The following is a 23,591-nucleotide window of genomic DNA, read 5'->3' on the forward strand; positions in this document are numbered from 1 at the left end:
AGTGAACTGGTGTATCAAACATATTCTTGAGTACAGATGTGAAGCTTTCATTCAGATTCTACTATCACGTGTACATGAATGACACAAAAACTGGACAGCATTCATTATCAAGCTCTTAAACTCTAAACTGGAGCTCTCCAGTGCGCTTCCCGAATTCATCTCCAACTTCAATGTGATAACCCACCAGTAACCCTTTACCATCAATTCTTAATGATTTGTATTTAACCACTGAAACCATACAGTACAGATCAAAACAACTGCCCTAAATACTACTTAATAAGGAGACAAACCACACAGAAAACTCCAATACCCTTTTGTTACATGTACTTTCTCCCTGCTTAGCACCTTCCTCATGGCATAAAATCTTCCAAATATTACATATCGACATCAATGTCAGAGGTAATATCGGTAACAAAATAATGAACACTCTTTGGAACAGCTTACAATATACTTCAAATCTACACTGACGGCTCCTTTAATCCTGCCCTCAACACTGTCAGATGCAGTCTTCGCATTCTCGAACTTAAGTTCACCTTAAATGAGCTGGGGGAGGAGGCAGAATTTGTCCCTTCCCAATTTTTTCCAATCAGTGCATTTTTGTAAGAGCTGAGCCCTTGAAGAGTTTTCAGAGTAACTCTCTGTGGTCACTTTGACATGAATATTGTAACGAAACATTGGCCTAGTGCCAGTCTAGGGCTGGTACCCGGCGAGGTGGCTCCGCGCCGCTGCAGCCAGTGCGTGTGTTGCTAGCGGTATATAAGGCAGCGCTCGCTGCACGTCGCTCTCTTTTTCTGCACGTCGCTCTTTGCCTGCACGTCGCGCTCTGCATGTTGCACGTTAGTCTTGGTACACACGCGAGCTAGCTCTCACAAACTCGCACTCCTGGGTCACTTTAGAGTAATCGGCCGGACCGAGGATCCCGCGGCAACCGGAGCTACCAGACAGGTATGCAGCCGAGTTGGTGAGTGGAATAACAAGTGTTGAGTGAGTTCCATTACATTCAAGTCTCCCGCCACCTGTATAGGAGATGCCTAGGTAGGAGTGAATAAATCAGAGTGCACACATAGAGTGAGAAAGTGTGGGTGACTGCGGATTTCATGCGGTGCCTGGAGGTATATTTCTCCCAAACGGAGGTACGTCTCAGGTTTTCCCGATAACCGCTCGTCGGGAGGGCCTAATCCAGAGCGTCTGTCCGACGGCACACCACTGGCGAGTGTGAGGGTCGGCGGCACACTACAAATTTGGTGTCAGAAGTGGGATTGGCATCGCAGAATCAGCAGTGACCGGTAGCCTATACAGGGTGTGGGAAGGTGCAACACCTACCTAGGCGAGATGGCAGTTAGCCTCATAGATTTTGATGGCGACCTGTCGACGTACGACTCGTCAGACAGCAACTTCCAGCACAACGAGTCGGAACTTCTGAAAGCTGAGAACCAGCGCCTTCAGCAGCAAGTGAGAGAACTACTAGCAAGATTTGACACGAGTCAAGGGGAACCATACTTGTCGATTGCAACCTTGGGGCCAAAGGTTCGACCCACCCCTAAACCGAGAAGAAGATTTCTGGTAGCTGCGCCTCCGCCTACACCGGCGCCTACACAACCCTCCACTTCGACGCCTACTGCAGCGACAGCGAGAGGTGGACACCCACCGGCAGAGAGACGTCACCATCGAGAGTGACTGAACGCTGGTCAATGTATGTGAGTCAGGGTACCCAGTGCGGATATGGCCTGTTGGAGTCACTCAGTACCGAAGAGAAAGTGAAGGCAAAGGTGGAGACGGAAAGCTGTGCGACAACAGGTAGCGGGAAACGGCCGAACATCCTGCCAGACAAATTCAACAGAAAAACTCCATGGCGAGAGTATAAGCAGCACATTGCAGCATGCAAGTTGGCCAACAGATGGACTGACAAGGAGGCAAAGGTTTTCCTAGCAGCAAGCCTGCATGATTTTGGGGAACCTGGCCACCAGCGGAAAAGAAGTCACCTATAAGGAGCTGCTTGGCCTCCTTGAGAAACGGTTTGGGCCTGGGCAACTGGCGGAGAACCACCTAATGGAACTTCGCCACAGGCGTCAGAGAGAAAAGGAGACGCTGCAAGAGCTGGGGCAGTCCATACGTGATCTGACGGCGCTGGCTTATCCGGAGTTGACAGAAGAGGGCCGTGATCGATTAGTGCGAGGGCACTTCTCCGATGCGATACGGGAGCAGGCCATCCGTGAAGGAGTATTCAGGGCCAAACCGTCGTCCTTGGATGAAGCCATCCGCGCCGCCTTGAGTACAGAGGGTTTCCTCAAGATTGAGGAGCAACGTTGCGACAAGCGGACGAAGTTTGCCAGAGGGGTGGATGGAGCACCAAGCAATTCACTGCAAGCAGTTAGAAACGAGTTTGAGGAAAGATGTGGCGAACTGCAGGAGTCTTTTCAGAAGAGCGACAAGGAAGTTCGCGAATGGCTAGAGCGGATGACGAAAATGCTCGAGGCTACGCAAGGAAGGCGACAAGGAGCGCCTAGGACTACTGTCAGGCGCGAGGCAACGTCAGACGACGTGTGCTACAGGTGCAAAGGCAAAGGCCATTTTGCACGTGATTGTCCGCAACGGGGCAAACGGGGCGCAAAGGAGTCGGGAAACGACAGCCAGCTGACTCAACGGCCCGAGGGACAGCTGGAACAGCAAAGGGGCCAGAGTACCAAGGCGAGGACAGCCTAAAGAGGCGAAATATAGAGAAAGGCGATGTGAGACCAAACAGTGACCACAAGGCACAAGCAGGGCTTTTTGTGCAGGCGAAGGTCAGGGGAGTCAATGTGAAGCTGTTGGTGGACACGGGAGCAACTGACTCCGTCTTGTCTTCGGAGTTTTACTTCCGAATACCCAAAGAAAAGCAGCCAGGGTTGGAGAGTGATGGCATAGGTGTTCGGAACGCTGACGGTAGCCGGATGGATACTCTCGGCAGGGCCTGGGTGGAAGTGCAGATTGGCAAGACGACATGTCCAGTTCGAGCTGTGTTTGGCAAAACGGGAGAAGTTGAGGGGATCCTGGGGATGGATTTCCTGTTATCAACCAAGGGCTCCCCGGACTTTCGGACCTGTGAGCTGACGCTGAGCGGGGAGAAGATGAATTGTACGGACCAACGTGGGGGAGGCCTATGTGCCCGGGTAGTTGTGGGGGAAACCACAAGGGTCCCAGCAGGCCACGAGGCGTTGATGCCAGCCCTAGTGATGGGTGAGCAGCTCAGCAGTAAGTTTGGCCTCATAGAACCATCGGATCGGAGTGAGGTAGCAGACAAGGGCATGATCGTAGCGCGAGTTCTGGTCAACTCAGAGGAAGAGGTGCTTCCTGTGCGAGTATTTAACCCTGGGAAAAGAGAGTGCGTCGTGAGGGAGGGAACCATGGTAGGGTTCCTTACGCCTGCGGAAGGTGACGACGTCGATGGCACTGGGGGACCTTCACCTACTGAGTTGGGAACAGCTGCGTCAGTCCCGGAACACCTGAAAGAGTTGTACGACCGAAGCATCCAGGAAGTGGATGGGAAGTACCATGGCAGAATAGCTGACCTCTTGAGCAGAAACCAAGACGTCTTTGCAAGGAGTGACAACGACATTGGTCGTACGAACTTGGTTCGACATAAGATAGATACAGGTGCAGCGCGTCCTATAAAGGAGCGGCCGAGGCGATTTCCGCCAAAGCAACAGAAGGAAATCGACTGCCAAATACAGGGGATGATCAAGGAGGGAAGAATAGAGCCCACCGAGAGTCCTTGGGCATCAAATGTGGTCCTTGTGAGGAAGAAGGACGGTAGCCAGCGATTTTGCGTGGACTATCGTCGTCTCAATGCAGTGACTATCAAGGACGCCTTCCCTATACCCCGCATCGATGAGTCTCTCGATACCCTTGCAGGCAGCAGGTGGTTTTCCACATTAGACCTCGCCAGCGGGTACTGGCAGGTGGAGCTTGATGATGAAGCTAGAGAGAAGTCGGCATTTGTAGTCCGAGGTGGCTTGTACGCCTGGCGTGTCATGCCCTTCGGGCTATGCAATGCGCCATCCACCTTCGAGCGGCTGATGGAGAGAGTCCTGGCTGGCCTGCACTGGGAGACCCTGTTAGTCTATCTAGACGATGTAATCGTGTTTGCGAAGACCGTCGAGGAGGAATTGAACCGCCTGGGGACAGTCTTCCAGCGCCTTCGAGCCGCGGGTCTGAAGTTGAAGCCCCGGAAATGTCACCTATTTAGGAAGAGCGTGCTATACCTTGGACACATTGTGTCAGGCGAAGGCATCGCCACAGATCCAGATAAGATTCGCGCCATCAGAGAGTGGCCAACACCCAAGACTTCGAGAGCGGTGCAGAGCTTTCTTGGGCTTGCATCTTATTATAGAAGATTCATTCTAGGGTTTGCAGACATCGCACGCCCACTACACAGTCTCACAGAGAAGTCAAGGAACTTCATTTGGAGTGACGCCTGCGAGGATGCCTTCCAGGAGCTCAAGACAAGACTACAGGAGTCGCCAGACTTGCCTACCCCGTTGCTGAAGCCGACTACATCTTGGATACTGACGCTAGTGCGTCTGGTATTGGAGCTGTCCTGTCACAGGTAATTGACGGGCAAGAGCGAGTCATCGCCTATGCGAGCAGGGTGCTAGGCAAGGCGGAGCGTAACTATTGCGTTACGAGGCGTGAGCTCCTGGCGGTGGTGGTATTCCTGAAACAGTTTCGACAATACCTGTACGGGCGTAGGGTCACGATTCGGACCGACCATGGAGCCTTGCGATGGCTTGTGAATTTTAAAGATCCTCAAGGGCAGATGGCAAGATGGTTGCAGGTGATCAGTGAGTTTGACTTCACTGTCGTGCACAGACCAGGGCGTGCTCACAGTAATGCGGATGGTCTGTCGAGGAAACCCTGCACCCAGTGTGGCCGAGAGGAGAAGATGCAAAAGGTGGACAGCCCGCCGATGGATGAACAACAGGCGACGAAGCAAATAAGTGCAGCCTCAGTGTCCCATTCAAGGGTAGTGACGGTGCAGCCGGCATTAGATGCAGAAGAGCTACGGAAGGCTCAGCTGGAAGAAGAGACATTGAGGTTGGTCATAGCTACCAAAGAGAACCCAAGTCAGAGCGGCCTGGCAGGCGCCATCGGATTGTCACCTAAGGCGAGAGCATACAAGACCCACTGGGGCCAATTGGAGATACGCGGAGGAGTTCTCCACAGGAAGTGGGAGTCCAATGATGGACGGGAGATAAGGTGGCGCACAGTACTGCCTACCAAATACCAAGAGGAAGTTGTTAGCCAACTACATGGAAGTGTCTCAGGGGGACACTTAGGTGTTAAGAAAACGCTGGCAAAGGTGAAGGTGAGGTTTTACTGGGCCGGCATGGCGGCAGATGTGCGATCCATTCTCAGAAAATGTAACGTCTGCGCCCGGAAAAAATCACCTACGAAGACTAGAAGAGCTCCGCTACAGCAGAAAATGGTTGGGGCGCCTATGGAAAGGGTTGCGCTGGACGTGTTGGGCCCTTTGCCGGTGACAGAGAGAGGCAATTAACAAGTACATACTTGTTATAGGCGACTACCTGAGCAAGTGGACGGAGGCCTACCCAATCCCTGACCAGACAGCTACAACGGTTGCAGACAAGTTCGTCAAAGAGTTTGTCTGTCGCTTCGGTGTGCCCGAAGTCCTACATTCTGACCAAGGGCGTAGCTTCGAGTCTCAGGTCTTCTCCGAAATGTGTCGCCTACTGGGGATTGAAAAAACCCGCACAACCCCCTATAATCCGAAGAGTGATGGGATGATTGAGCGCTTCAATCGTACATTGGTTGCGATGGTCTCGATGATTTTAGAACCTCATCGGCGGCAAAGAGACTGGGACGAGAAGATTCCTTTGGCCATGTTCGCCTACCGGGCATCGCCTCAGGAGTCTACAGGCGCATCGCCCAACATGCTAATGCTTGGACGGGAAGTGCGCCTCCCAGTCGACTTGACCATCGAACAACATAGTGACGGCCAACCAGACGAAGATGGCATAGGCACAGACAATGCGCAACAACTGAGGGAACAGCTGAGTCTTGCACATGATCGGGCACGGAAGTGTCTGAAACAAAGTGCAAGGAGGCAGAAGAACTACTACGACAGACGGTCTGCAACCGACAAGCTGGTGGTAGGAGAATTTGCATGGTTGCACAACCCTGCAAAAAAGAAGGGCGTTTCACCTAAATTGCAGTGCCGGTGGGAAGGCCCGTATCTAATTGTACACCAGCTGTCTGAGGTCATCTTCCGGATTCAACGAAAAAAGCGAGGGAAGATGAAAGTGGTGCACCGCGACAGGTAGAAACCCTACACAGGGGAGCCCCTTGTGGCATGGATCAAAGATGGGCCAGAAGAAACCAGCACAAGTACCCTAAGCCAAAGACAACCAGAGAACAGAAGCCCTGCTCGAACGCAAGCGTCAGGAAGTAATTCTAATGGGCAAAGCGAAACACCCATACGAAGGGGGCGACCCCTAAATCCAAACGCCAGCCCCTTCCCAGTGGGCACACGACGCATGAAAGACGTCTTTTTGTGGTCGTTATGTGGTCGTGTGTCGTAAAGTGGTCGTGACAAAAAAACGACGTCTTAAAGACGTCTTTTATCCTCGGTTAGAAACATTTCTTCAGCAACCATGACCACAAAAAAACATGACGTCTTTAAGACGTCGTTTTGCAGTCATTATCGAATCATCGGTACCTCATATACAGTGAACGGAGAAAACGACGTCTTAACGACGTCTTTTTTTCTCTCTGTTTGAACTGTTTTCTTCAACAAGCAATACATGAAACACACGACGTCTTTACGACGTCATTTTACAGTCGTTATCAAATCGTCAACATACAACAGAAAAAGATTTAGATAACTTTATGAAGATTGTGCACGGTGACTTTTGGTTCGTCTCGGATTTTGCCGGTTCTCACTCGGTTTATGGTCCGACAGAGCAATGGCATACAGTGTATTGCGAAATCCCGCCTGCGGCCGCAGGTGACTGTTCTGTTTGACTGTTCTCATCTATTCGTCAAGAGGGATGTGTGGGATAGCAATAGTGCGAATGTCCAGTTTACAGGGAAATTTTAACACTAGAGGAATTGCGAGTATGGTTTAGTACACCTGCTTGTGATTTATTATTATTTGCAGTGGAACTGACCCTCAACCCCCTCGTCTGATTTTAAAAAACATGACATTAAAATACCCCTACATTTAGAATGGATGAGGCTATTTTCTTTCATTGCCTGCTTGCTCGCAAGCAACGACTGGCTTCGAGCGTGTGCACCGCCCTACTATAGTGGCTCTGGCTTAGTCTTAGCTGGTTCCAGCCTTCCAAGGAGACTCTGAGCATGCCGACTGGAACCAGCGATGGCAAAGACTGAGGTCATGTCCAAAAGTCAAAACGGGCTTCCATAACTACGGTTAGGTCTATTGACTTTGGCGTCTACACGTATTTGAAATGGAATAAAGATCTTCAGGTCAGGGAACCAGACTACTTCATAATTTTGTCCGTGCTTTGAATTAAGAGAGCTCGAGTACATACATGTACAAGTATCGCTGCAAGCAGCTTGTCCGTTTAAAGAAGAGAAAGACGGGTTAGGCCCTTCCTTAAAAGGTAAGTGCTTATAAACTGTAATTCTGTTACGTATGGGCATTGTTGGTGAAGCAGAGGTCAGGCTTAAACGCAATAATTTTAATCCTCAACAGTCAACCGGGTTGGCCACGGTTGTTTCCTACCTCCCTGGGTGGACCACAGACAGTGTTTATTCGTAGTCGTACGTAGACTCGCAGTCGTAGTGCAGTAAGGAGCATCTGGGCTTGCCACAGTACCCATACTTCAGTGTCATCAAATATGGCAAATACTAACAGTGTCAATAAGTCTAATTTACCCTTTTAAGATTAAATGTTATACCATTGTATTGGTGAGACTAAACTGTGAAAATGTAATGACAGTACATGTATGTGATGCAATGTACATGTACAATATTGGCCACTCGATGTAGACATGTTCGAGACAGTTGGTGGCAGAAAAATTCTTTTTCATTCTCAATCACAATGAACATGCGCACTTCAGCTCAGACGTGGTGTAAACAATGGTAGAGGACCGGTTTATTTACTGCCACCAAAGTCCTTATAGTTTTTACAAAAATAAATTGTCTTATTTGTCTAACATTTGCAGGAAGTGTTGCATCACACGGCACAACAGTGTCTGCAGTAAGACAACGAATAGAGAAGTACTTCAAGCTTAGTATTCCTACCAGAGACAAACCAAGAGCCCTGAGTAATTCAGCAGGCATGCCCACCGGATAACTGTGCGACCCGTCTAGTGCATCAGATGGCCTGTTTCCTGGCTGTTTCATATATTTCGGTGATATTGAACTAACGAGCATAAAGCTTATTTTTGTATTGGGTCTTATTTGAAACTTTAAACCTTTTGTTGTTCAAGTAAAATATGTACATTGTTTCTTCAGGTTTATTTCCTCAGGTTGAAGCAATGAATGCTGTTTAAAGTACGGTTATAACAAAATTACACGTCTGATGTGTTTTTTTGGGGGGGCATGGGTAAAATTGTTTGCAGGATTAAAACACGTTCAGTAATTTAAATTGTAACTGACTAGATCATCCTGTTCCAGGATAGTCTGTTTTCTAAAAATTTGACAAACCACTGCATGAGACAAAATTTTGTCTAAAAAGTGTTCAATATTTCCATTTTTTTAAATTCTAAGCCAACTCGATTTGAATTGTCTTATTAGTACAAGCATACATCTTTTCATTAACTGATGTCTGGTTTTTCTACCACTCATAAATGCCATTACATGTACATCTAAAACGTATTTTACTAAGTCTTGCCTGGTTGGAAATGTTTTGTTCTGCCAAATATTCAGTTACATGGCTTATACTACATGTACATGTACTGTGTGCTTAATGTTTCCCATTCTTGCCTTGTCCGTAAAAGTAAAACCTTTTAACTGCTTTTATCCAGGAAGTGTAAACACAAGTGTACCTTGTTTCATCGTCACTTTGATCGTGTTGGGTGCAATTGTAATTGTCCGTCAAAAGCCATTGAATTTACCAGAAATATTATTGGTACATAATATTTGTGTAGACCATCATTTTCAGCAAAGTGTGCTAACAGGTTATTATAATATGAAGAATCAGAGTTAAATAAAAAAAAATTGTTTAGTTGTAAACAGTCGCTTCAGTCAAAATTTATTGTATAGCCAGGCAGCGTGTTAAGGCATGTGAACTTCTTTTTATCATAAAAAAGTTTAAAAAAATGACTCGTTCAATGCAGATGTCTTTTTTCCTTGATATTTGATGGATAAAAGACATCTTAATGCTGACGTCTTTTACTGCTCAATATGCTGACGTCTTTTATTAGTCGCAATGTTGACGTCTTTTTTTAGTCGCAATGTTGACGTCTTTTATCAGTCTCAATGTTGACGTCTTTTATTAGTCTCAATGTTGACGTCTTTTATTAGTCTCGATGTTGACGTCTTTTGTTAGTCGCAATGTTGACATCTTTTACTCGTCATAACGCTGACGTCTTTTTCTAGTCGGGACACTGACGTCGTTTACTTGTCAGGATGCTGACGTCTTTTGGCTTTGCATATACGACTCAAAAAAGACATTAATAAGACGTCAATATTAGACGTCTTTAAGACGTCATAACGACGTCTCGTGCCCACTGGGTTCACCATTGCAGCGTCACCACAACCAGCTCATGCTGCTGACACACCCAAGCGACACAACCCATTTCCCGGTATTCCAACCAGATGTGACGACACGGAGGGACCTGAAGTTCCTTCTGCGCCTACCGCGCTGCGTCGAAATCCCCCCAGGCATCGACGAGTGCCACAGAGATACCTTTAAGCGTGCATGATTGTGCGAATGTGAGAGAGGGAGAAACACTCTAGAAGTAAAATGCATCCTTTGCTTTCCTCCCATGCAGGCGCTACACAGATTCACCATGGACCGAGAGAGACAGGAGAAGTCAAGAGATAAAGACGATGGGGACCGCACTAAGTGTCCTAAGTGCCAGGCGAGCCTTCACAAAAGAAGCCTGGAACGCCACCTATTGTAGTCACGGAACATGGGCCGCGGGTACACTACTGGTGCAGGCACTGCGCCCATAAGAATAGTCGCTGGGATAATTTGAAGGCACACTACCGTGATTGTCACCCAGACTGCGTAAACGAGGTGAAGGAGATCAAGAGTGAGACCTACGAGGCCCACGAAGACAGACGTCGAAGGGATAGCACAGGGAAATCCAAGAACATGGCAGAGAAGAAACGCAGGCACGAGCAGGTGAAAGACTTCCCCAGCAGAAATCATGGCGGAAGTGTCAAGAAGCCTGGGCAGGCGAAAACTCCATCTAACACTGTGTCTAGAGCACCAACCGATGGTGTAGAGCCGAAGCTAGGCGAGGCAATGAAGGAGGCAGGTGGGCAAACACCTGAGCGTTCGGAGGCTGTTGACGCCGAGCTAGGGGACAGAGCGTAGACGACAGTGTCCCAAAGCGAGTCTGAGAAGCCTGAGGCGAAGCATAACTTCAAGCAGGGAACTGCAGCTGGACTGTCGCCGGACAGTGGGGAGGATGTCCTCGAGCTTGCATCATCGCCTATTTTGTCGATGTTGTGGGATAGCAAGCCGGAGGAAAATTTGCCTATGCCGCCAGCAGGATGGAAGCCGTTGAGCTTGGTTCGGCAGCTGCAGCGGTTAAAGAATACTGGGTCGAGGAGTAGCACTGCTGCCACACCAGAGGAGCCAAGACGACACTCAGGAGGGATGCCCCTGGGAAGGTTCTTCGCTGGACAAGTTGTGAAGATCGCCGAGACGGAGAAAAAGGAAACTTACCTTGGAGAGACGCGAACCCTGCAGGATTATTCATCCCGTCACTACAGTGTCGTCGTTCTGAAGGAAGCAAGTGAGCCTAAGGAGGCGGGGGGTACATTTGAGTCGCCGCCCCCAGCGAAGTTTCGCCGGATCATCCTTGATGAAGAATCCCAGACAGAGAGTGTGGGGCCGTCCATGAGCAAGGAATACCTGGAAGGTTCCCTGATTGGCAACGTGACCAAGATCACCGAGAGGAAGACCCGTACCCTGTACCACGGAAGACTTTTGGTTACCCGAGAGGAAACTGAGCGCGTTTTCGATGTTGATTTTAAGGCTGGTTTCTGAGTCAAGAAGAAACTATAAGTTGTTTTTATGTATACATTCGGAGGTCACGAGTTTGTAACCTAAGTTTACCTTCTTACATCGGAAAGTTGTTTAACCCAAGTGAAAAGTTGTATTCTATAGTTTAATAGTTGCGGCCATAAAAGCTAAACTAAGAGCAGAAGCTGTGTTGGTTGTTTAAAGAGTTTCATGTTTACAGTCATAAGAATTTATTTAAGTACGTGGAAGAAGCTTAGAACCTGTATAGGAACTTATTCAATTTGAGAAAGGAAGTTCCGTGTAAATCACATTTTCAGTTTATCGTTAGATTACCAGAAGTTAAGCGAGGACAGTAATCGCCTTGCGCCTAAAAAGGTTGTACAATGTTTTGTTGCTTATTTTGATCCCAAAGTTTTAAAGTTATTTGAGTTGAGGACCTGGAACATGTTGTAAAGTTTCTAAACGACTGCACCTAGGTCACTTGGAGCCTGTTTAGGCCGCAGATTTCCAGAGCTCGTTCCTTAGAACGAAAGGACAAATCTTTAAAATGTATAAGTTTAGGCGCCTATAGGTTTAGACGACCAATGTTTCTTTGTTTTATTTATTGTAAGTTATATGGTCAAGGGACTCACCAAACTTAAGGCAAGGCTGTGTAACGAAACATTGGCCTAGTGCCAGTCTAGGGCTGGTACCCGGCGAGGTGGCTCCGCGCCGCTGCAGCCAGTGCGTGTGTTGCTAGCGGTATATAAGGCAGCGCTCGCTGCACGTCGCTCTCTTTTTCTGCACGTCGCTCTTTGCCTGCACGTCGCTCTTTGCCTGCACGTCGCGCTCTGCATGTTGCACGTTAGTCTTGGTACACACGCGAGCTAGCTCTCACAAACTCGCACTCCTGGGTCACTTTAGAGTAATCGGCCGGACCGAGGACCCCGCGGCAACCGGAGCTACCAAGCAGGTACGCAGCCGAGTTGGTGAGTGGAATAACAAGTGTTGAGTGAGTTCCATTACATTCAAGTCTCCCGCCACGGAGACGCCTAGATAGGAGTGAATAAATCAGAGTGCACACATAGAGTGAGAAAGTGTGGGTGACTGCGGATTTCATGCGGTGCCTGGGGGTACATTTCTCCCAAACGGAGGTACGTCCCAGGTTTTCCCGATAACCGCTCGTCGGGAGGGCCTAATCCTGAGCGTCTGTCCGACGGCACACCACTGGCGAGTGTGAGGGTCGGCGGCACGCTACAATATTGTGAAAATGATACATGTACAGTATGTATGCTTTTCTTGCGCAGCGTAGATTTTTCTGCGACAGATCAGCCACCAACGTATACTTTTTCCACTGTGGTACTCAATGTACGCAGGCTGGTACTGGTACCCATAGCTGGTATGGTATGCATGTAGCCTTGAACTTCATATGACCAGAACAACAAAAGCATATAATGAGTTCAAACTTTGCATTTGTCATGAAAAAAACTGTCTTTACATGCCTGGTAGGTTTTTACAAAATCGAGCACGGCACTGCTGAGTTCTTGGGGAGGGAATCCCCTTCTCCCTCCTTCCCCCCCCCACTGAGTCTGTGACATGGGCAAAAGTAACCCTGCTCTTTTAGGGCAAAGTATTCTCAGATTTTCAGATGAAACAGTGGTACCCGCACTTCTACATGTATAAACTTTTTATGTTCAAAGCTGAGTTATTTACCATTCTCCATTCCTCCAGGCCCTACATGTACAATTGATAAAAAATGTCAAACTTCTTCAGTGGCTGTGTTTTTAGTGATTGTCTCAGTGCCATACAAGCTACATGTATTTGTCATCCCATACCTCAGAATAAAATTAGTTTGTGACATCCAGCTATTTTCATTAACATTCAACATCTGGGTAACACTGCGGCCATTGCAGTATTCCAGGTGATGAAAAAGCTGGCTAAATACATGTAGCTAAGTTACATGTAGGCACCAAAAAAGCAAATGTCAGCCACCATATCCCCTTCTCTGACACCAAAATCAAACAATGTCTTCAATCTGACCTCATACACATGTAGATGACTGGAAAAAATCCACTCCCAGTTTGACCCATACCATACTTGATTATTCTTTCACCCTCACCAACCAGGCCTGTAGGCTGGAGGGGTTCGGGGGGTTCAAACAAACCTCCCTGCTTGCTTTTGAGTTCCGCTCATCAATATTTCTTTTTAATAAAGATATATTTTTAAGATACCGTAACTTTCGGAATATACGCTGCTTATACATTGAAAATGTCCCTGCGGCTTATACGGCAACATTTGAAGAATGAAATCAGTCACTAAACACAATGTCATACATGTACCTGTGAAGTCTAGCCCGAGCCACCGCTGCGTGGCCAGCCGTGCCTGCGAAGTGGCGCAGCGCTCCGGGCACCCTGACAAGTCAGTTATATTTTTGTTGGCTGTCATTTACATCAGCTCTACTCACTTTCACGTCACTTTATTTCCAGATAATATACAGAGATAACGATGGTACATATTTAGTTGATGGATGGAGACCCCCCAGAAGCATACGCTTGTCGAGTGGACGCTACATGGACATGTATGACAACACTACAGAAACTACAGACAAACGTTACCAATTAACTGCAAAAAATAAATACACATAAAACTAGAGGTTTTGTCTGTCTTAAGGACAGAGCAAAGGACTTTTTCGCATTTTCTTTTTTTCTTAAGAAAAGGGCAATTACTTCATGTGGGATACTACCACACTTTCATTTCTCACTTCTTATTCAAACATCTTCCAAGAGTTCCCAAAGTTTCTAATATTATTTTGGATGACCTCATTATGACGAAATATTCTAACCCTTTTGGACCTTGGGAGATATAACGAATTAAAGTTTGCACAGTTTACATCATGTCACCTTGCCTGTTACACTTCCCATTCTAGCTATCTACGAAATTTCAGCCCAATCAGGCATGAAGTACACAAGATATGGGTCTGTAAAGAATGTATTTTTAATGTCACATGACTAATCACATGATGAAATCATTACCACATCAGGTCAGTGTTCGTCTAGAGTTCTTTCCTTTCAAGATACATTTGAACCCAATTAGACATGTACTTCACGGTACATGTATATAGTGCTGTGAAGGCTGCACCTTTGATGATGACGTCATCATCACATGAGGTCAATAATCGTCTAAATCACTTCCCTTTCAAAGTTTGAACCCAATTGGACATATACTTCAAGAGTTTTAAATAGTGCACCTCTAATGTCACGTGACTCGTTGGTTGATGACATTGTCATCACATGAAGTCAATCTCCGTTTATAAACCTTCCCTTCCTAACTATCTGCAAGGTTTCAACTCAATCAGACGTGCAATGCAAAATACAATACGAACCATTATTGTTATCGCGCAAAGTACACAGATTAGAGATTCTAAACATTTGTCTCTTTTGGCGTTCCATATAATGGGATCTGCTCCCGGCACCACGTGCTCGGCATTTTGCCAGGTCCTGCGTATATGCCTTACGCCAGTGCGCTGCCGGCCACACGTTACAGACAGATATTGGGCATCCACGCATACAGCAGCCAATGCACAGTAACAGTATGCAAAAGGGATTTTCGTGTTCGCAAATAAAGAGGTTTTCAACGTCGGTGCTTCATCTGTGTGAAGAAGTACACCAATTATCAACTTCACAATTCACGCTTAAATCTGTTACTATTGATTTTTTAGCAAATTTTGAAAAATAAGAAAACTTTTTACCATAACTTCCAATCTGATGACGTCATCGGCCCCAAATTTTACACATGTGCTGACTGGGTGAAGATCCTCATACACGTCAATATTCAGGCAATTCAGACAAACTTCGCCACAGACATCCACTCAAAATTCCGGTTTCAGAAATTTTAACCTGTCGCTAGAAGGCGCTCGATGATTACATCATATTATCAGCAGATAATTTACAGAATACTACACCCCCACCGACTAACACCATTGAAAGCAAGTTGATACCTACTGTACATGTATTACCACTTCTAAACAATAAGCCCACTTCCGGTTTTGTCCAGAAGAAAAGGTCACATGATTTGACCCACATGAGATTGAAGACCCATTTTTACTCTGGCACTTGCCACAAACAGAATTTGGCGGGAGGCCACGGTTGATTTTTACCAGTATATGGATTTTTAAAACATTAACGTAACATTTAAATATTCAAAATTTAATAATAAATCACTTGGTGATGTCATCATGATGTAATTATCGTAGTATTATCTTTGCCTTAAGGTCCGTGCTTGGTGTAACTTCGATTAGGAAAATGGTGCCTCAAAAATGTGTACAAAATCAATGGGCTGAAATAAATATTAAAGAGTCAATAACAAATCACTTGAAGATGTCATCATAATGTCTTTGTTCTAGGACCATCTATACACAAGGGTCCTTCATTGGTGTAAGTTTGATGAAGATCCAAAGTTGCTAAGGTATTAATCATGAGATGAGAAAGGTATCTGATTGGATTAAAGGGAATAAATAAAACACTCGATATAAACAAGACTAATTATATGTTGTTTAGCAATAAAAAAAGCCCCACCTGCCTACTGGAATCTATAGAGGATAGAGAGATAACCAAAATTGACACAACAAAATTCTTGGGACTATACATGTACCGGTACATGTACATGTATGTATAGATGACCGTTTAATTTGGAATAAAGACATCAGTCATATTTCTACAGCTATTTTAGGAAATGTACATAAATCAGTGTGAACACAGTTTACTAAAATGATGGAATCCACAATTTTTTTACAAGACAATGTCTTGCATTTAAAAGGTCACATGCCCGGACTGCATTTTCTAAAGCTACTGTAAAACATGAGGGGCCAAAGCTGTAGAGCTCAATTGACAATTCATTGAAAAAATTGCCAGTTCCTGCATGTTTAAGGGTAAATATAACTATAAATTATTAAATAATTATTTAACTGAATTAAGTTATTTATAACAGTGTTACAGCCTACATTATTGTTTGCATATTTTATTGGCTTTTTCGGAAGTTGCGAGAAAGGCATTACTTCTGTTGTGTTTTTTTTTTCTTCCAACTTCTTTTCCCCCAAATTCCCTTTGTTTTGTACTCGTTTCGTCCACCATCGACTTTAACCACTTGCTGCCGGGTGCTTTTTTTAACCGTTACATGCGCTGCCGGGCGGTTTTTTCATATTTTCGTTTTTCAAAAATCTTCAAAAATTCATATCTTTTTTTCTGAACGCCTAAACCCCATAAAATGGGTGTCCGGTGGCGAGTCTAGCCCTCACAAGCAACCTCTATTGACCCTTCGGTTTTGAGGCCACACCGCCCGCTCTGTATAGAGCCCCCATTGTGTGCGTTACATAAGGGCTCATTTGCTCCGGGCCCTGGCCCAGTGCGTTGCTATGCTGCCATGTTGCTATGCGGAGCGATTGACGGTCAAGACCTCAGCGTGTAATATGCGGTGAATGAATGGGAAGCTGTGCACGTGCACTGGGCTTGAGTGAATGGGAAGCTGTGCACGTGCACTGGGCTTTGTCAACTGTTCAGTGAGTGCGGGCAATGACCGACAAATGAATTCATGCTGTAAAAAGGGGTCTAAAAGTGTGTCTTTTTCGTGGCGCTGCTGCGTGTAACTTTCGCTATTTTTTGAAGCTATTGTTTTTTTTTTCTGTTATATATTTTCCCATCTACCAAACTTATATCCCCCCCAAACCACTCTCATACATGTATCTTATCTCCCAACTTGTTCATTTGCCCTCCCATAGTGTAAGATATTTCCCTTCCCAAACTTTATTTCCCAAACCATTTCAAGTAAAATTTAGAAACCAATAAAATAAAGTACACATAGAAATACACACACAGACAAATATTTGGAGAGAACTTCTTTTTCTCTTATTTTCTTCTTGTCATTTCTCTTGTGTTTTCTTTTCTCATTGAAGTAGTTGAACTCATAAAAGTAGTAAAATAAATTTCCACTCTTTCTAATCAAATAAAAATCAAACACTGGTGCAAGGAATAAAAAGTACTTTCCAGAAACTTTGTCTTTTTTGTCATTTTTTTCAAAGGTTGAAAACATGACATACATGTAGTAAAACCATTACAAGGACATGTGCCACTTTTTCAAGAGATGAAAATACAACATCCTCAGAGCAGTACTTTCCAGAAACTTTGTCTTTTTGTCACTTTTTTTCAAAGGTTGAAAAGATGACCACCTAGTAAAACCATTACAAGGAAATGTGTCACTTTTTCAAGAGATGAAAATACAACATCCTCAAAGCAGTACCTTCCAGAAACTTTGTCTTTTTTGTCATTTTTTTCAAAGGTTGAAACTATGATCACCAGTAAATGACATATTGTTTTACACTAGATAAGTGTGGCATCAAGTCAAAACACACATGAAAAACACAAAATATAATGTCAATGAAAATGTCCATGAAAATAAATGTTCAAAGTGTCAATTAGTGGACAGTATGGTACTCCTTGAAGCAGGGGGCGACGCAGAGGGGCTGGTGGCACGTGTCGCACTCGAAGTGTGTCTTCTTTCGCAGACCACGGGAAGCGCAGAGGACACACCGCTGGTAGCGGAAGTCACCATAGCTGGTCCTCTCAAAGTCCACGGGGAAGTGTCGGCCGACAAAGCGGGAGTTGGTGAATGGTGGAGTATCGTGCTGAGGGCGGTACTCGGGCAAGGGCTCGTCGAACAGCACCTCACGGACAAGACTCAAGCGGTAGTCCAGGAAGGAGAGGCGGTGACCAACGGCCAGGTACACGGCGTAGCTGTTCACCAGCGTCAAGTCGAGCAGGTAGAAGAAGAGCTTCTTGTACCACTTGAGGGACTTACGAGTTGCTCGATGATTTGCCGCTAGTTGGTCGTTCTTGTCAACGCCCCCCATCAGGGCGTTGTACTCGATGACACAGGTCGGTTTCTGCTTTTCCTGCCCTGTCCTGTCTTGCTTGCCGGTGCCACGCATGTCTGCCGTATGCATGGTGGAGAGCATACGGATGTTGCGCTTGTCTCGCCACACCATGGCCAGGAGAGAACCGCTGACACCCAGGTCGGCCGACCGGGACGCTGTTTCGCCCCGCTTCAGCTTGATGGACTGCAGGTCTTTCAGCATCCCTTTTCTGTTCCCCATGACGGTGCCGACGACGTTGAACTTCTGGTTGTGAAGTCGTCGAAACAAATCGGGACTGCTGAAGGCCCGGTCGAGGGCAAGGTTGTAGCCCTTACCACTTAGGTCGTTCACCAGGTCCATCACCACTTGTGTAGTTGCTGGGAGGTCTCCTTTACTTTGGCCGGTGTAGATTTTGAAGTTGTAGCAGTACCCGGCGGCACTCCCGGTGCTCTGGCACAACTTGTACATCTTGATGCCGAAGCGGGCCCTCTTTCTGGGGTTGTAGGTAGCGAAGCGGAGACGCCCGTAAAACTTCAGCAGGGAGTCGTCGACGGAAATGTTCCGTTGAGGAATGTAGACAGTGGCAAACTTCTGAGCAAGATGGTCGACGACTGGGCACACTTTGAAGAGGCAGTCGGTGCAGTCATCTGGCAGGGACTGCAGGATGGCAAGGAAGCGATCTCGGGGCATGACGGACGGGAATAGGCTCATCTTCAGTAGTGGGTTGGTGGACCAGAAGCTATGAAGGGCGGGGTGCTTCGCAATGCCCGTCATTATGCAAAGGCCCAGAAAGGCCTTCAGTTCTCTAGTGTTCAGATCAGTCCATGATCGCATGTGCGCCGATGTCGTAGCGGGCCTCTGCACGGCATACCGGTTGCTCTCTTGCACTATCTTGTTGTAGAGAACGTCGTCAAAAAAACAGTTCAAAGGCTTCACTGCAGGTTGAGCTGCGATGCAGGCGGGGATCGACGGCACCACCATTACCGGTGAAGCCGTACTTCAGCCGTGTACTGTCTTCATCTGTCCACCGGAACGGTGCGGCACTGCTGCTGGTCGACGCGGTGGTCTGTGTACGGGACTGTCTCTTGCGCTTGGCATATACCGCCAAGGGTACATCACTGTCAATTTCTGTACTTGAGCAGGTGAGGGTGGTGATGAAAAAGACGAAGAAACTTTGTCTGAACTCAGATAAAACTCGCTTTCGCTGGAAGAACTGGACTCTCCGGATATAACTTCAACCATGTTGTCTGTGCTCTAAATAACACAATACCCAATATGAACACTGCACGTCGTTTTTATTCTCAAGCAGCGAGGGCCGTACCCTGTCAGTCAACGTGGCAAGGGCCAGCAGCGCCCAGGCCGGGTCATTCATGGGGCGCAGGTGCATAATGAGCCCGCACAGCCCGCGCTTTGTCTTCGTTGCAGTGCAGCGATAATCCCCTGTGAGCGCCTGGCAGCGCGAGCAAATGCGCTCTGCAAAACAATACACGGATTACTTCCGCTAATTGCAGCGCTCTGCGCTGAAAGAATACAGGGATTGATTGGCAGTGCCCAGCAGCTCTCAGGAGCTCGTACTTTTATTCCAGGCTTTGATAAGTTCGGTCACCCCGGCTATAAAATAAGTTTGGTCACCCTGGCTATAAAAAAGTCACAATTCACTGGCCAATGATGGCCTAAACTTTTTAACTGACAGCCCCAAACTTTTTAAGAAACGCCCAGCAACTTTTTTTTTTATAGTAAAGTTCCGATTTCGGAGTCCCCGGCCCCAAATGTAAGGCCTATGGCTCCGGCTGGAAGTGGTTAACTGTGTCACGAAGTACATGTACATCACCATGACTATAAAATATGTTACTTTCATCAGCGAAAAGAATAAAAGATGTATCAGAATTATTAATGTAGTGTGACCAAGTGAGAAAAAAAAATTAAAAAATCAGTTGGACTATTTCTTGCAGGTCACTCTCGAAATGATTTATTTCTAACTGGGCTCAGAACAGAATCAGGAATATCTACTGGATCCGATTATTGAACAAACGTCTAAAAAAGACAATAATTAATAGTGGAAATCGGGTATACTATTTCAACTCAGTGCACGCATATAAACCATATGTTTCCGATTCCGGAGTCCCCGGCAGGAAGTGGTTAATTAAAAATGTTCTTCCAGACTTGTGTATTGCCACAATATTTGCAGTAGCCTGGATTATGGGAGCTTCACAACCTTCTAGCATTTTATACCAACAGACTGAAAAATTGGTCATGTGCATAAAGCAGCAACAAAAACTGTAGCAGCATATAAGGGTTTAAGGGTTTGAACAAATTTTAAGATACATGTATTTCTTTGAAACAAACTTCATTTAAGACAAAAAGAAGTGATACAGCAAATTACCGGTAGTACATGTATATTCAAATGCCTAAATATTGAATGCTTATATTATGAGTAAGTGCATCTGGGCCCATGTACACCACAATGCAAAGGGTATGGCCAATGCATACATGTACATGACACAGATGCACTACCTTATTCTTTTTTCCTTGAGTGGGAAGCATGACATCGAATCTTAAAGCAAACCTGACACTCAGTAAAGCTAGAAACAAAAAGGCTTAAGCCTTTTTAAAATAAGCCTATTTTGAAATAAATGTACTTAACGTGTCAAGACCAAGGCTCTGTCCCATAAAAACTCTAGAATGGGCTCTTATATTCTTCATTATGTCCTCACAGAAGTCATTTCAGAAAGGTTATTTCACTCTTTGCCATTAGCATGATTAATGGTTAGATATCAGTATCAGTTACCTGTACAAAAAATCAGACCCCCCCAAAAAAATAATTGACAATATTTGCTATGAAAAGACTCATGTTACCTACCTCTGTACAAGTTATGATTTAACTCCGGAAGTTGAAGCGCCTCTTCTGCATGCCAACCATCTCTTTAGCTGCAGCACTGTTGCTGACAAAGGGTCTGTTTCAAACTTTGCACCTGGAATATCATCCTCCGTTAAGGATGATGCCCTGATTGTGTTACACATTCTGCACGTTCTGTAAGTAGGGAGATGAAAGCTAGATTTATAAATTTGAGTTGTTATAATCTGAAAAAAGTCAGTTTCTCCCAAGGCCAACAGCAACATGCTCTTTATTGCACTTTTTAAACAATTAAATAAATTTTCAAATATTTGTGAGAGGAAAAATCACCCTTGATTGTCTTTTTTTAAGGGCACAAATCATTCCAGGCTGAAAATAATGTGATTAGTCAATGCAGGATGAATGAGCTACAAGTCATGATTTTGATTGGGCAATAGTATTCACGATCTCAGTCAAGGCATGGTCTATGACCAGATTGTATTGTTGAAGGGATTCCCTGAATTTGTCTTTTCTGCCATGCTATACTTCAAAGTTTGTAAATACATGTATCTTCATCCCAAATCTATAATGCAACACTGTGAGAAGAGGATGACTTGAACTGGAGTATGAAATAAAATGGTAACAGATTGTTTTGCAGGTACACTTCACCCTTAGGGTTGTGCGTAAAATGTATTGCTTGCTTGTCATCCAAACCCATAATGCATTGCGAAACAACAAAAGGTTTATTATAGGTAGGAGAATGACTAAATGAGTGAGAGCACTGTTTATTGGAAACTCATTTTCTTAAATAGTCTTTTTGCGAGCAGTTCCATTTTCAAATTTTTTGAAATTTGAAGTAAAGCCTGCATTTGATTCATTGAAATAAGGCACAAATAAGAACAAAGATTTTACAAAAACATAAATGTTAAGCTTTCAGTTAAAGTCCACACTCATTTTTGTGTACAAAATAATCACAGTTTGCTTTGCATTACACGTGTACAAAACACATCTCAAAACATCCCCACTTCAAACAGATTTTTCTTTGCTTTGCAGAGTCCGACAGAATCCAACTTTATATCAAAATATTTTTTATGACATCCTCTTCAAGATAACATCAGTAGAGCGATGTAGGCCCTATAATCGGGACGCTAATGAAATTAATTCAAAAATGTATTAATTTATGTTGCGGAGTGGTACTAGGCCTAAGCCTAGGATGGTTTCAACAAAAAGCCTAGCCTTGCCCAGCCGTGCACATGGTGCAGCTTACAAAGAAGAGAGGGACTGCAACAATATCCAGGACTTTTCTCAGGGTAGGCCTGGGCTATATTCTGAACATTGAAGTGTCTCATGAAGTTGTTGCATTAGGCCTGTATCTTACCAAACTATTTAGAGATACTTACCAAAGCTTCACGCACAAAATACTACAAATGGAGTCATCCAGCTTTTAGCGAACGAGGCCTGTTCCCCCCTTGGGGTAGATGTCAAGTGCCAAGGCTAGTCAGCTGTATGTACAGTGTACATGTAGATGTAGTGGAGGTCGCACAAAAACTTTCCTTCCTAATCCTATCCTTGACAACATAACCCCCGGAAGTGAAAAATTCGGTTTTCGACAGCGTCCCCAGCGTTCATAGATACGGCTCATTGGGGCACAACAAAAAGCAAAAGGCGACGGACGACGGCAGATATGGAATTCCATACGATGGGCCTTTTGCACCGACTAGGAAAAGTACCATAGGCCTACATTGGCCTACTTACACCATGGAGGTAGAATCCATGCTTACACCGTGCCAAAACGTGAGCAAGCCCTGAAAACAAAAAGTGGTTTTCAACGTACCTGCATCAGTTGACCATCTTTTGAGTTGTTTTTGTGGGAAAATGGTACCATATGATGTCCCACGCTTCACCAATGACGTCCTTTTTGTGCTGAAAATCAAAGATTGTATAGCGTAGCGCTATACAATCTTTGCTGAAAATCGTGAAGTTTCACAAAACTTCGAACGCAGCAAGATCATCGCGGGCCGGGCCGGGCCGGGCCGGACGAACGTTGTACAGCGCCCTCAATTGGAAAAGGCCTAGTAGTGCTAACAAGATCAGACTACTTGAGCTTCAAGCTCGTCCGAGCATTGGTCCAAGTCACTACACACGACGTACACAATACGGAGCAGTGACTTGGAGGTCAAGTAGTACGAGAACCGCGCTCTCGTCGACGTCGCGTCAAGTTTGTGATTGTGCACGTTGCAATAGGGAGAGGCTCCTCCCCCATCTCCTCCTGGGGAAAGAGAAAATAAAAGTGGGTGAAAATCGCAAATGGGATTTGAAACTGTTTTGCGTAATCCCTGCTTTTGCCACTGACCGGGGTTTCTTTGAACATTTTTCCAAATCAAAGGGCCCTCTTTCATTTTTATCTATAGGCCTATCACAGTTTTGATATTAGGGAAAAGTAAGTAAATCAAATCCAATTAAATACTTGAAAATACCTCGGCGTTAACACCCTTCTACCTTTATTTTTTTTTTTCAGTTTAATGCTGATGAATGCAGCGCCCTCCCTATCCCAGGAGAAATGCCAACACCTATGCCTAACAAGATCCATTTCAGAAAATGAAATATTTCCACAATATAATTCGATGTAAATCGGAGACTTATTTTTTTTTCTTATCTTATTCTTTTGTTCAGGAAAACAAATTGAGCTATACCTTTTCTTCATATTCCTT

At 45.4% G+C, this 23,591-nt stretch overlaps 2 long non-coding RNA genes across 4 annotated transcripts in view; one reads left to right on the top strand and one right to left on the bottom strand.

The window, feature by feature from the left end:
* The window catches only part of LOC110990855 (uncharacterized), a 45,824-nt gene extending 22,913 nt beyond the window's left edge, over positions 1-22,911 (bottom strand). For all 3 annotated transcript variants that reach the window (XR_015423883.1, XR_015423881.1, XR_015423882.1), the window contains exons 1-2: positions 22,715-22,911; positions 20,908-21,078 (exon numbers count right to left, since the gene is read on the bottom strand). This is a non-coding gene — a long non-coding RNA (uncharacterized LOC110990855). The remainder of the gene's footprint in view (positions 1-20,907; positions 21,079-22,714) is intronic.
* Positions 7,358-9,198, top strand: LOC147795448 (uncharacterized). Its single transcript, XR_015423898.1, has 2 exons — positions 7,358-7,622; positions 8,187-9,198. It is a non-coding gene; the product is annotated as an uncharacterized LOC147795448 (long non-coding RNA).
* Positions 22,912-23,591: the final 680 nt, after the last annotated feature.

This window comes from Acanthaster planci, unplaced genomic scaffold (assembly GCF_054643075.1).
Source record: "Acanthaster planci isolate LZ-2023a unplaced genomic scaffold, COTS_SCS Contig25, whole genome shotgun sequence".
Lineage (NCBI taxonomy): Eukaryota > Metazoa > Echinodermata > Asteroidea > Valvatida > Acanthasteridae > Acanthaster > Acanthaster planci.